The sequence below is a fragment of the Brachyhypopomus gauderio genome, chromosome 7 (assembly GCF_052324685.1).
Source record: "Brachyhypopomus gauderio isolate BG-103 chromosome 7, BGAUD_0.2, whole genome shotgun sequence".
NCBI classification, from domain to species: Eukaryota; Metazoa; Chordata; class Actinopteri; order Gymnotiformes; family Hypopomidae; genus Brachyhypopomus; species Brachyhypopomus gauderio.
In genome coordinates this window covers 25,185,157-25,200,231 of record NC_135217.1, presented here as the reverse complement: position 1 = coordinate 25,200,231, position 15,075 = coordinate 25,185,157, and the positions used below count along the sequence as shown (strand labels likewise).

General features: G+C 40.5%; 1 long non-coding RNA gene across 1 annotated transcript; it reads left to right on the top strand.

Annotated features, from left to right (window-relative positions):
• Positions 1 to 4,415: 4,415 nt before the first annotated feature.
• On the top strand, positions 4,416 to 8,311 carry LOC143518265 (uncharacterized). The gene is made up of 3 exons (XR_013132126.1): positions 4,416 to 5,513; positions 7,870 to 7,984; positions 8,129 to 8,311. It is a non-coding gene; the product is annotated as an uncharacterized LOC143518265 (long non-coding RNA).
• Positions 8,312 to 15,075: the final 6,764 nt, after the last annotated feature.

The following is a 15,075-nucleotide window of genomic DNA, read 5'->3' as shown; positions in this document are numbered from 1 at the left end:
GCGAGAAAACATGAGTTTTGTTTTCCACGTTTCAGTTATATTTTCTTTCTAACTGGGCGGATTTTTAGAATAAAAGTACACACAAATGTTGTCTTTGTAAATGGCAAGTGTTACTTTTACGTCCACTTTGGAATTCATGTTTTTTCCCCTAACATATTTAATCCGGCTTAGGCGTGGTCTTAAAAATACCGAATTTAAATCGCAGAATTACAGCACACAAAGACACCAACATCTGTTTACTGCACAGAAATAGTGACGCAATAATCTCGCGACCTTTTAAAAAATGAAGAGTTCGACAGTGCGTCATAGACCAAAACGTAGATTTGACCACTGTGCACGTGCATGCCACTAAAAACGGCACCCCAGTTGTGATATAGGGAAGGAGTGAGGTCACCGCGTGCCAGGTGTGCTTTTTGTCAGTTTAATCTATAAGCCGTTTAGCCTTCAACGCCACCCACGCACGCGCACAAACCACAGCCCAGACATTTTCAAGAGAGGATCAGAGTTAAGAACAAAACAACTGTGCGCTGATTATATACAGACATCCATAAACACAAACAGAATGAATAAGGTAATGTAATAAAAAATATATGAACAAGCAAAGACAGATCTTAAATTAATCTTTTAAACACACTGGGAGTCCAGTGTTTTTCTTCCTGTGCTGATTAACTAATCCTTAAATAGGAGAGTGTCCTGAACTGTACATCCCCTTAGTGAGAGTTCTTTGGTATGTGTGGAGCCATGTAGCCTGTGCAGAGTGGATGACTTGTTTTGAAGTATTAGCTGTGTGAGGAGTTCTCTAAGTCCTCTCGGCACTCCCTGTGTCCTTCATAATGGTCTGAGGTATGACAGGGAGGTTGGAAGTCGAGGTGTTGGACATGGAACAGACAGAGAGACAGCTTCAGCTGGATAAGAGTAAAAATAACAACTCTCTCTCTTTCTCTCTATCTATCTCTAATACAGGGTTGTGATGAGCTGCCCTAATTTCCCTCTCTCTCTCTTTCTCTCTCTCTCTCTCTCTCTCTCTCTCTCTCCCCATCCCTCCCTCCCTGCCTCTCTCTCTTCAGGTCCAGAGGGCTTTCTAAGCATTCAGTCTGCAGGAGGAGGTTCTGTGCTCCTCCCCGGCTGAGGGACGAGGGGTAGAGTGAACATGGGCAGCTACACAACACCACAATTAGGAGCAGGCACCACGCTTTGTGTGTGCTGGGCTGGGAGACAGGGCACATAATGGGGGGGGGGGACAGAGAGACAGACAGAGAGAGAGAGAGAGAGTGAGAGAGAGAGTGAGAGTGAGAGAGAGACAGAAAGAGACCCACTTTTCAGCAAAGAAACAATGAGACCCAGAGCAGCAATGGACATTCCCTGTAATGTGTGAAAGGCCCATCAAGGACGTGATTGCATAACCGATAATAGAAATTTTACCTGGGAAAAAAAATACACTGTGCAAGAACTGGAGTCCATTAACAGCTGGAGATTGTTGTAGGTGTTTGTGCAGCCAGCATGGCTAACTACTAGCTTTCAGGATTGAGCTTCATAGTATATTTTCATTTTCTAAACAAAAGATGCAACTGGAAACATTTAGAATGTCTTTCCATTCTTCGTGGCTTAGTGGTGGGGTGCAGCTCTAGTAAAGGGTTGAGAATTAGCAAAGGCCACCATCCTATCTAAATATATTCATCCTGCAGAAAACAGTGTTACTCACACAAACCTTTCATATCACATTCACCTCGTCTTCCTTAACCGGTCCAACCTTTTTCTTCTACAAATTTTTGTTCATTTCAGCCTGGCCAGTAAATTGTATGGTTATCCTGATTAAAGTCAAGATTAGGAAATCACACATAAAGCTTTATCTAAATCTTTACCAAAGCAATTCATAATACAAAAAGGCACAAATTATAAGGAAATAATTCTAAACAGTTTAATTTCCATTATTGTAATGTATAAAGAATCAACCACAAACAGAGAGTTTCTCTTTGAAGTTCAAACTGCCAGTACCTCACATAATAGTTTCTTTGTGTTCTAATCTACATGTCTGCCCTACTGCAATAGAGAGCAGAGGGTTCACACACACACACACACACACACACACACACACACACACACACACACACACACACACACACACACACACTCACTCACACACACACACACACACACACACACACACACACACACAGAGCAAGGTACCTTTAAGCCATACAGGAAGACTAAACAAGTCACAGTGCTCCATCCCATAAGGCACTGCTGTATTCCATGTGCAGAGAAAGAATCTCACTTTTCCTCTTTCACCAGTGCCATACACACCACTAATTCTACTTCAACTGATACTCTTGTTGTTTTGGTATAAAGACCTCTTGTTTTAGCCCAGTATCTGATGCTGTTTTGGTATAAAGACGGTTCTCTTGTCTTATCCCTGTATCTGTTGCTGATGTGGTGCTTGTGTTTGGAAGAGCGAGAGACTCAGGTCCAGCAGGAGGAGACAGAGAGGCCCTCATTGTTCTGACAAGCACTCATCACAGTCACAATGTACAGTGTGTCAGGCTCATATAGCCATATATCAACTTCAATCTCTTTTTAATGAGAAATTCTGCCCTCTCTAATATGTGCAAATTAACCTCCCCCTCCTCTGACAAAACCCTTCTATACTCTCTCTCTCTTTCTCTCTCTCCCCCCCTTTTCCCCCCAAGGGCAGAATTCTACAATGGGTGGAGGTTTAGATTAACCATTAGCCCTAGCAGAGAGCAGGGTTTTAATATGGAACTTGTAGTATTCAAACTATTACACAGAATGGCCGACTCCGACCTGCAGCTTAGGACACCTTTATATCGCTACAGCTATTTTCATTACTATTATTATCACTTTTACATTCAGGCCATGTTGATTGTAATTTTTGAATTACCGCTAATAAGGGATTTTTAAAAACAGACAGTGGCCATATTTGGAGCACAGTGGTGAGCCAGGATTGAATGGATTTCCTGGTAAGGAATTCATTAGTCTTCAGTTTCCCCAGCGCGCAGTCCTGAGAGCCGTCAGCTATACCTTCTCTCGCTGCCCCCCCCCTAGTCTTCTGGACAGGCAGAAACGTTGTGTTTCACTGTCTTCGTGAAGTGACCACGCCCAGACGGGTCTGCAGGGGCCACTCCTGTGGGGCTTGCGGTGTGCTCTTTACTCTATGGAAGTGAACGTGTGTCAGTTGAGCATAACTGTTCCTTTATCCAGGAAGTGTGTTCTTCAAACGGGCTAACGGAACCATACACCAATGAACTGCCCATTTAACGTCTCAAATATCACTGCAGTTATTTGGCCATAAATGCTGAAAGGTTCTTGACAGCTAAAATAAAACATCTAAAATTAAAACATGTCTACCTAAAAACAGCTATCTAAACTACAAAACACATGGACAAACACACATTCGTCTTTTAGCTACATGAACTATTCTCCTTGATTTTTGGGTTAGCTCTTAGTGATTAAGGAATTAACTTTTAACACTAAAATGCGATGTAAGCTACTTCTTGGCAGTCAGCTCCAAATCTATAGACAGCACTGCTTAAAACTACCCGTTCTATTTTAAACAAGACCATTTTTCTCTATAAGGTATAAGTCTAGGTTATATTTCTTTCATCTTTCCGACGGCATGTCACACACAGACAACCAGGAGAATGTACATGCAAATTGAACCCATCAACAGCTCACGATGAAGTGAGACTTCATATTGTAAACAGTGTGTGCCGTTGCTATGGCACCCATTTTCACTTCACAAGTGGGGAGAGGGAGTGAGCGTGTTCAGAGGGGAAACAGCCCATGCGTCTCCATAGTGATCGGGATGCCATGCAAACCTACTATTCACCACGGCAACTTGTTTTCAGAAGTACTAATCACATACAGTAGATTGTAGTCCATATGCACAATAGACAGTACTGAACATACATTTAATTACAGGCTGTATGTACATATTACCTGAAGTACAGAACATACAGTAGGCTATATGCTATGCACACACAACACAGAACATGCAATAGGATTTAAGGATATCTACATAGTACTGAACATAGAGTAGACTATATACATAGACCAAAGGACATACAATATGCTATAGGCTGTATGCACAGCCAAGAAATTCTGCCAATATATAAAAAAATTAATCTGTGAATATCCCATAGACTGTTACACAGGGAAAAAAATTCTGGTAACTGCCTCCACTACTGAAAAGTATTGAAGTCAAATTCATAGATTTACAATTTTAAATGGACTGAGACTAAATGTACATTACTGTAAGGTAATCATATTTAGCTTCCAAGTGGACATGTGGCATTCGTATAAATGAAATTTATTTCCTTTATTGCAGGAATGAGCAAAATTAAAGAGCAAAATGAAAGTGTTGCATCACTTAATTGTAGTGGTCTATTGACCTGGAGCTCTAGGGCCTGGCCCCCGTGTCCTGGAAATAGGCAATTAGGGCAGAAATGCGAACTTCTCCTGCACATCACCATTAGGCTCTGCAGGTTCGCAGGAGGAAATTGATTTTTTTCCCCATGTCCCTCCTTCTCTTGCATTCCATTTGAAGGCCCTCTCCATTAGAGTCCAGGGGTCTGGAGATGTGAAGAGCTGCTCAAACACCAGGGCTGGAACAGAATGAAGGGCAAAGCCATCGAAGGGACTCCCACCCTCTCTCTCTCTCTCTCTCTCTCTCCCTCTTTCTCTCTACCCCTCTCCCTCTCTCCCTCTGCCCCTCCCTCTTTCTTTCTCTCTACCCCTCTCCCTCTCTCCCTCTGCCCCTCCCTCTCTCTCTCTCTCCCTTTCTCTCTACCCCTCTCCCTCTGCCCCCTCTCCCCCTCTCTCTCTCTCTTTTTCAGACTACTCTGCGGTATTCTTTCCCTTTACTTGCCTGCCCCTTCTTTTCTCTCTCATATTCTTCCAGTTCCTGCACTTTCCTCTGTCTTGCCGTCTCTGTCATTCTGGGAGACACTTTCATCTTTCTCTCACACTCAGTCACGCTCTACGCCAGACTGTGGATCAATGCCTCATCGATCTCCCTATTGATGGACATTACCATAGATCAGGCGTCCGCTTGTATTACATCCCAGCCCACGTGGTGCCTGTTGCCACGGGGACAAAGATTTCATCACTCTCCAACCTCTGACACAGACGGACGAGCGGAGGGACAAAGAGGGACAGCCGAAATGTGGGCTGATGGGAAGACGCATGCACGTCGGCGGGGGAGCAGATCGATACGGCAAGTGCACAGGGCAGAGTCCGATCACGGGGGTTGTTCGATCTGCAGGGCAAAGTGAGAATTAAAGCAAAGTTGTTTTGTGGCAGAGCTGGCCTGCAGGCGGGAGAAGGTTCCTCCACCGTGCGACTCCAGCAGCACTAGGACACCAGATGGGGCGGCTTCCAGCACCGGAGACCCCAACACGCTCAAGACAGCTCACTTTCTTACACAGACAACAGGAGTCCACACACACACAGTAGCACATCATGAATACCGATGTCTGTCATCAGAAAGGAGTGCGGTGAGAAAAACCACAGTAAAAATGAGAACACTGCGACATGATGATGTTTGGATATAAATGGGGGATGGGGGGGGGGGGGGGATAGCCAGGCCCTCTCAGTCACTAACACTGCCACACAGCACCCACTGAATCCCCACCACATGTGGATACACACATTCACATTCACAGAGATATCTTCATGAAAACAAGTTTTTGTATGACTATACACTATTTGAAATCTTAAGGAGTACACCCAAATATTTCCAATTGTTTGTTTTCTATTTGCCTTGTTGTATGCAATATGTCAAAACAATTCTGGATTATGTTAGATTTATGGTTTGGGATTAGCAACTCATGTCGTCAAATAGGAGGAACGAAAGCGCGTGAGTCTTTCTATTGCGCGTGTGTTTAAAGCGGACGTTGTCGGGTCAGGGGCCGCTTTGCGTCAGCCTTCTGAAGCGGCACCCGTGATGACGTAAGGAGCACCGAAGCACGACAAACCGCCGCTAGCAACGGAGGCAACAACAGGACTGTCGAAAAGATATACTGCACACTTTTTAACTTTACACAACGATCGGGCATTTTCATATACACATATACACATCATTAAACATCTTACTCATATTTAACAGCTATTATGACATTAACATATATTACAATTATTATGAAATGTATTATAAAATATAAATATTAGATGTGTAGCCAGATTTTCCCTATAACGGTAAAACCGTATTTCTAAATTAACCGAAAAACTGATAAAGACTGAAAGAACCGAATGGAACTGGTATCAAATTAATCTATTTTGACAAGAAGCTCTGCAGTTCTTCACGGGAGCCTCACGTGCCAAGTGAAGCGTATTTGTTTCTGAAAGGCAAAAGTAATCAAGATAAGACTTAAAGATACGAATAGGAAGCGTGAGAGGCGAACAGAACCCTTGGAGTTAATCGCACGCATGAAAACCAATCTCCCTCCAGAGGCACCGACCTCCTACACGAGAAACCGGAGAGCACCCGGTCCGCGCGAGCCTGATTGTACAACGCTTTCATTCGTGCTGATTCACAGTGGCAGTAACAGGAGGGCAACTTCATAGCGAAGAACGGGAAAACACCGTCAAGGAGGACACAACACAACGCCGCAAAGCCAATTGTTGAGCTTACCGCGTGTGTGTGTGTGTGTGTGTGTGTGTGTGTGTGTGTGTGTGTGTGTGTGTGTGTGTGTGTGTGTGTGTGTGTGTGTGTGTGTGTGTGTGTGTGTGTGAGAGAGAGAGAGTTTTGATCCATAAGACAGCTAAGCCTTATGAAGAATGTTCTGTAATTAATCTCGCACTAAATTAGGCGTAATTAATTTATTATGAAATTAACAATGCACAAATGACCACAGTTAGGTCGAGAGCTTATCCAGAGCTTATTTTTTGACTACTCTGAAATTATCTATCCATAGCGTGATGGAGTGAGTCAAGAGACAGAAAAAGTCAGTATAACAGAGCACGAGTAAAAGTGCAATTACTATTGTATTATTATTATTGTTGTTGTTATTGTTGTTGTTGATGTTGCTGCTGCTGTTGATTTAGTTGATGTTGTCATATATTCCAACAACGGTGAGTCAGGCGTCGTTTCCCTTTAACGATGATGAAGGCTCGTTTTAAAGTGAGCTGTCTGTAAAGAGAATCTTTAAATTAACTGAGTTTCACATTTCAAATTTAACGCACACGATACTAGATCTATAGTGTACGAAGGAAGGTGCTGCTGAAAAAGCCCACGTGACTCACTACAGTTTTCCACCCTTCACTCTCTTCAATCGGCCCGAAATAGTTATTAAAAACGAGAAAACCTACGTCGATATGTAAGAGACTTACAGGAATTGTACAGTGAACAGGTCTACTGCACTAGGAGAAGGAAAAGTCACCATGTCTCCACGCTCCGACTGTCCTTAGACTACTGCACGATGGAGGAGCGAGATATAAATCACTACAGGAACAGAGTGGACAGATCTATCTATCTATCTATCTATCTATCTATCTATCTATCTATCTATCTATCTATCTATCTATCTATCTATCTATCTATCTATCTATCTACACACACGTATGCATATGCATGTTTGTGTGTGTGTGCATGGATGTATAAATTATTTCTCTATTGAACTAGTTTGATATTGTTTATGATTTTTAATGACCGACGTGCGTTGCGTCTCATCAATTTATTTCAACGTTTCCAAAGATCCCCAGTAAAGTACGGCAGGCTTGATGAACGCGTCGTGTTCTCAGCCACGGACAGAAAGTTATGCTACATTTTACAGCTTACACCTCCTAGAATGTAAACACAGCATTGCGTTCCCGTTTGTTGGTGCATCTAAGAAATTATCTTCTTTCAAAAAGTTGCGAAATCTCCTGAAAAGAAGCCGACGTTAGATCACGGTGTCGACGACTAGAGAGGTTCTTCAGGCGAGAATACAGCGAGCACGTTAAACAGGAGACAAACGGACTGCCTTGGGTTAGTGATTCACTCTACAAAACGCTAACGTGTCGTTACGTATGCGTTGTAAAAGTTTAAAAGTAGGGGGAAATAAATTGCTTCGAATGAGACAAAGGACACGAAGGAGAAAATAACCTTGGTTTTTGTTCACATTTCGCACAGCGTGTTGGAGGAGTGACGGCGCAGTCTGCTTTTCCCACTTGGCTTCGGAGGAAAAGCGGCGACTCTCATTGGCACGACGTACTAGACACGGAGCGGGCCGGGCAGGGGAACCGCTGTGGACGGGACTATCGTTCTGAAATCCAGTTCATTATGATTATGATCCAGTTCATCATCCAGGATACATTTCACGACTGATATGCTGTTAAATGTGAAATATGTTAAATATTAAATTTGACACATTTTACAAAATAACAACCACTGTCCATAATAAGATCATAAAACATTTGAAAATTACTTAAGCTTTTATTTTGTACTATATTCCATAAAACAATTTAAATTGTAAAATGGAAAACTAGAAGCCTCTGAGAATGTGTGTGCGAGCACTACACCCTACTCTAAAAATATATTTCTCGCGCAGTGCATTGGAAAGTAAACGTGAATTAAAAGAACGTTGCGTATAAGGACACGGTTAGCCTCAGCAGTACAGTGCCATTAAACAGACACACCACTCACGGGGTCCTTTATATAGACATATATCACAGATGAAGCCTATTGCTTTTAAAATGATTTAACACAAAATGTCGCTGAATACATGTGATGAATGCATACTCTCGCAGCGGCCTTATTGCAACAACAGTACTGCATAAGCAATACTGCAATCATCAACGGAAATAAAAACGATTGCAATAATAAACGATGCATGACACCTCGAGGAATACATGGTCGATGGTGAGATAAAACACGATCGTTTTATGGGTGTATTGAAAAGATACATTCAGATTCGTCACATTCTCTACGGTCCATTCTTTGTTCCTCTTCGCCGACTCAAGGCCATTGGGGCCTAAAAACCCAATTCCTTCCTCGTGCGCTGTCTGCTATCACACCGCACCACTGCCATCATGCGGTCACCCAGGCGCCCCCGGCCTGCTAGTGTGCGCGCGAAAGAGAGATTATTCCGAGGAAGGAATGTGTGTGTGTGTGTGCGTGTGCGTGTGTGTGTGTGTGTGTGTGTGTGTGTGTGTGTGCGTGCGTTTACTGCAAATTTCATTATCCATTTCCTTTAATTGGCCCTTTAAAAAACTAATATTTTGCAGTGCAATTAAGAAGAAGCTTACTCTAGGGCCTAATTAGTGTTCTGCTTAACAATGTGTTTGTTTTCTGCTGGCCCAACCTGCTTCATTCTAGTGTTTCAAGCTATTTATGTGGCCTGACCGGTGTGTTGCAAGCTGTCCAGGCTGGAAAATCTTGATGGTAAATGTAATTTAAAACCTAAAAGTGGCAAAATATTCTTATTTAGTTAGTGAGAATTAGATTGTCCAAGTGCTTGGCTACGCTCCATGAAACAAAGCCCTTGTGTGAATGCTGGTAGTTAATTGGTCAGGATGAATGAGTTTTCTTTCATCAGTTCAGCGGCGCTTCATCATTCTACTGGTCTACTCAATGGTGTATCTGAGCAGACATTCTGCACGTGCAGCACACCTCACTGCTGACTAAATCCCAGAGGTCACCCGCCATTTTTCAGAACAATACTGGTTTCTATAAAGGTATCTGCATTAATGGCAGTCTATTTCAGTTGCTCTCAAAAGCACCATTGTTACTGTTAATGTTATACGTATTTGGTAAAACTCCAGTATTGTCAAACAACAAAATAAAAAAAGAATCGTCTCTATTTTGTTTGTTAAGATTAGCTTGAATCGCTTCCTAATAAACACAATATGGTTACATAAGGCACTGACGTCAGAAAATGTGTGCCTTCTCCTATAGGGGGCAGAATGACCCGGTAATCTCAATTAAATTCCAAATGAATAGCACCCCGCCTCGTGCAACCGCCACAGCACAAGCACGTATCCTGCACGCGCTTTTACACCACCGTACTTTAAAGTAGCTTGAATATTTCTGTGTTTTTGTTTTCCACTTTCCTGGTGATCAAACCAATACCTAAGGTCAAAGTACAATATGCAACCCCCAGAGGCCTCCTCTCAGGTCTGGACGTTTACCGCTTTGGAGACAAGCCTCAGGGTAGTCGTCATATAACACCTAAGATATATAAACAGGGGAACGATCCTACGTAAAAATAAACAAATAAAAAAAAACAGCGTAACAACTAATTTAGCAAATAATAATTTAAAACTCAGCTAACCTAAAATGTCTCGTGAGGAACGCTTCGCACCTTTAGTGTTAATTTGCTAAATATAAAGTTTAAATAGAGGGAGATAAAAGAAAAGGACTCTTAGTGTGACGTTTAAAGCCTCTTGTGCAGCAGCTGATTCTAACCTGACCTAGTAGTTGCAGCGATTCGTGATTGGGGGATTTAGGGGTGACATTAAAAACACCAGGTTTGAGCAAACTTCCCTAATAAACTGTTCTCAACTCCGCGGATGAAAACCAGAGAGGCTCGTAAAACAGAGGGGGTAAAGTAATTACCATACACCCAGTCAGATACAAGGAGCGGGAAAACGTGTTTCCTGCGGTTAGCTATGAATCTCCCTCCTGGAGAAGATCATTGGAACAAATTCACCAACTAGAGAAAGTCAAAAGCAAATCGGTTTATTAGTTTGCCGATTGTGTTTCGACGCAGGGTTATTGTGACGCAGGGCTACTGTGACGTAAGGTTACTGTACGCTTCGGAGTGTTGCTTGCAGGACTTGTGGCTACCGCCACACAGCTGGACAAGCTCACTTGGTTCAGCAACAGTAACGTTAAAAACGTTAAGTATTATTCGGTTTCAGTTCAGAAAGTGCTGGTTTGTAAGTATAACGAAAACAATAACAAAGACTGAGAAGCCCTCGGATTGTGCATCTCGCGTCACCTCGCACGCTTTGCAAGCGGAATCACATGTGGGCAATTGTAAATTTGGTGTGTTTTGTAGCAAACTAGATATGGGTTAGCCAGGAAACGTTCCGTACCGGGCGTAAAATAATGCACCACAAAACAAGCTTCACCTTGCTCGTCACAAAAGTTCACACAATGGTTATACGTTCTATTGTTTGACGTAAGAAACACACTCAAGGCGTAACTGGCGGAGATGTCAGTGTCAGATGGCTGAGGAGATAGTGACTTTATCATTCACACGGGATGTCTTGTGTTATGAACTCATAAATTGCATGAAAAGAAAAAACGTTGATCTTGTGATGAAAAGAAACAGTGTCTAACTGAGATAAAACGAGGCGCCGCTGATCTCGTTGGAATGCAGATTTTCAGTTTGCAGCACGTCTCGGTATTTTCCAAAGTTCAGTCTATTCGGGAACAGACGCCGAAGTTTTTTCTGCTCCACGTTAGCGTTAAAGGAAATGTATCCGCTCCAAGATTCTTCTTCCCTCTTGAACTCCACGCGCGCTGCTGTTCTCGTCGTTGATAAGCAAGAACGCTTCAGCCGCACATTTATCCTGACATGCGTTATGAACAGCGTTGTATGGTTTTCCCTGTAAGTCTGAACTTCTGCCAGGAAAGAAAAAATGTTTCAGAATAGCCTTATTGGACATATACATATAGCCTATATGTTCTTTTTAACGTATACCTATAGCTGATCAGCAGCGGCACCATAACACAGTGCAGCCTCTCCGCCCGCCAATCTAATTACGCACTGCAACCTTTCTCGATATGGTGAGAAAGTGTTTATTTTTATGGATTGTTAGACTATATGCTATATATATATATATATATATATATATATATATATATATATATATATATATATATATATATATATTAGTTGTTTGGATCTTGAAGGCCTATGTTGCTCAAACAAGCATCAGTGATTGTGTTATTTCAACAGACTTGTTTGGTGATACAGCCTATTTGTAGTTTTCAAATCATACAATTTCCTATTTTAGTTCAAACAAAAATATACACACTGCCCAAAATCACATGTTGCTTTCGGTCTTCTTTGTAAACACGTGTATATGAATGTACATTTCTAATAGCATTATACCATTACCTCTGTTTATTTTAAAGTAAGTTAATGTTTACTTTATTTCATGATTTGTCATTTTAATAGTTTCCTTTTGGCCAGTACGGTAGAATACGCGACACCGTAATTGACGATTTCATTTTTTTGGTTCTTATTTTTCTTGAACAACCAATAGCTAAACGTTACAAATCAGCATAAGTTAAAAGTCCCTTTTTATTTTTTACATGAATACGTTATAGTAATAGTTATTCATTCAATATCCTTCTTCAGAATTTATTATTAATATTAATAACTATGAATAATATTTTAATGTTTTAGAAGCGTACAATAGGTCTATATTACATTAAAAAAATAAATAAAACATTTGGATACTAAAAGTAATTTTCAATACATTATATTTTAGTCTATCTCTGAATCCCATCTAATATGGGGATAATTACCAATAAAAAAATGAACAAATAAATAAAAAAACGCCATTTGGCCATTTATTATTCTTCCTAGAATTCTATTGCCATTGTACCATTGTGAATAGACATTTTGGAATCAAGGATGAAAATATGTGACCAATTCCTAATTGAAAAAATGTTTTCATGAAGACTCAGACTATACTAATGTAAATCTTAAGACCTATATGTTTTCTGTCTTTAAAAAGTATAAAAATTACCTTAGGCCTATATGGTGCAATTTAAATATAATTTTTGTGTCTGATTTTACATTGGAAACACCGATTTTAATCAGTAGCTTTAAAAGCTAAATTATAAATAAATAATAAATAAAACATACACATATTGCTAAATCACTGAATGCCGACTATATTGATACCAGAGAGAGCCCAGATCAGCTCCAAAGTTTTCACCCTCACGTTTTTTTCGTGGAAACTGTGTAGCCTACTACATTTTCTATCTTCGTGGGTGTGTATATATATATATATATATATATATATATATATATATATAGCCTACTCACTGTGTATGAAAAGTGCTATGAATACAAATAAACATCAGATAGCTATAGCCTCTGAACGTAGTCAACGATCATGGTAATTCTTAATGCGAACAGAATCACGTTACAGTGCACTGCAGAGGGGTGAAAATTATAGCTTAGGCCTATATCTTCCTTTAGGATACGTGATACTTGATCAGATTGTTGCTTTGTTACTGATCATTCACTCTGAAGGTGGAATTGTGATTCATGCGACTCTGAGCAGGCTACTGTCCCTTCACTTCTTGCTGATTTAAGATCTGGCATAAAATGTATCGCAAGCTGAGCACGAAATAATAGCATGTTTCCAGATGGGTCGTATATTTTAATTACGACAGTGATGAAAGAACGATAGGCTTTATCACCTCAAGAAAAAATTATTTCAAAACAGCCCTGACAGAATTTCGATCTCCTCCCCCTAATAAAACAATATACTATCTTACTGACAACGCAAAAGGTTTCCTTAAACATAGGTTGGGTACGCTGTCATTGTTTTATTGTTAAACATTTGGTGTTACCAACAGCTGGGTAGGAAGAGTCGCTAAACTTTTAAATAGGTCTATTAATTCATCAAGAACATCCATTTTGTGGAACCGCCCAGGCCATAAACAAGATGGCTGCTGTCTCGAACGAGGTCAAACATTTAGGCTATGTGTGATAGCTATTTATTTATTTAATACGACTAAAATGTTAAAGAGCGCGTCATAAAAATCTGGCCTGGTTTAACTGGTAGGCCTATAGCTAGTTTTCCACGTCTTACGTCTTCGGAATAAATTGAGTATAAGATTAATATTCTTCGGTATTCTATAGTAGGCTACATCGATCTCAAACGTCTATCATGGATGTAGAAACAACTTTTCAAATCTCATGGAACTACAGTAATACATCCTTCTGGATGTGTTTGTTTTTGCTGTGTTCAAGAAATCTGCTGCATGTATACCCTATCTAGTTAAATCGAAGTATAATTCCATCTTTGTGGATTGGGGATGTTAGTAGCTTATTTTCTTTTTAAAATCATATAGGCTATTAAAACATATATTTTCACGTTTACCCGTGTAAACAATGCTTTCGTTTCCTTTTCCACACACGTGTGAATCCAGCTGCGTGTTTAGAATAAATACAGAGCATCGTGCATATTCTACAGCCTACGCCATTTGACAAATGGTTTTAATGCCAGTATATGCAATCAGTTTAGGTTTAAAGCAAAGGTCGTCGAAGGCATTTGGTGCTTTACAGACAAACCGCCACAACTGTAAGAGTTGTTTTAAAGCCTGGCATATTCAAAATGTGTTAAAATATTCTTGTTGTTGTTATGATTATTATTATTATTTATCCCAACTTATATACAGGTGAACCCCTATTCCAAAGTACCAGAAAATATTTAACCTAGGAGGTCATACGAGGTGACTCCACTAATCAATAACGAATCAGAATGTATAGATCATGGAATGACTCGCGACTTAGCTTCTCACGTGCTAGAATGTATAACTAAACTAAATTTTTAATATTAATATAACTAGTATCTTTTTATTTTTACATTTTAAATAATGCTGTTTAAATACATTTACTCGAATACGAAATTGACATATCATTGATCTGCTTTTTAAATAAATCTCAAATTAATTTAAAATAAACGACTGCTTTATTGAAATGAACTGGGGTGGGTTTCCCGAAACGTTCGTAGCGCTAAGTACTTCGTAACCTCGTATGAAACGTATGAGGTTAAGAAGTACTTACCGCTACGAACGGTTCGGGAAACTCACCCCTGAATTGAATGAACTAATTGATGCTGCGTAAAGATCCGATGCGCCGTTTTGTTCCTCCACACAACCGTTAGCCTACTTTAAAACGTCTAATATGACAGCAAAAAGAAACGGAAACGGCATCGCTGTGAAAAATTAATATGTGAAAAGTAGCTAACTATCACTAAGGGAGACTATTCAGAGTTAAGCATGGACGTACAGTTAATCTGAGTTATCTATGCAATTAGTTTACAGTTAATCTGACTGTTTCTGGTTTACCTGTTTGCCACATTATTTGAATTTTATTTAAAGTC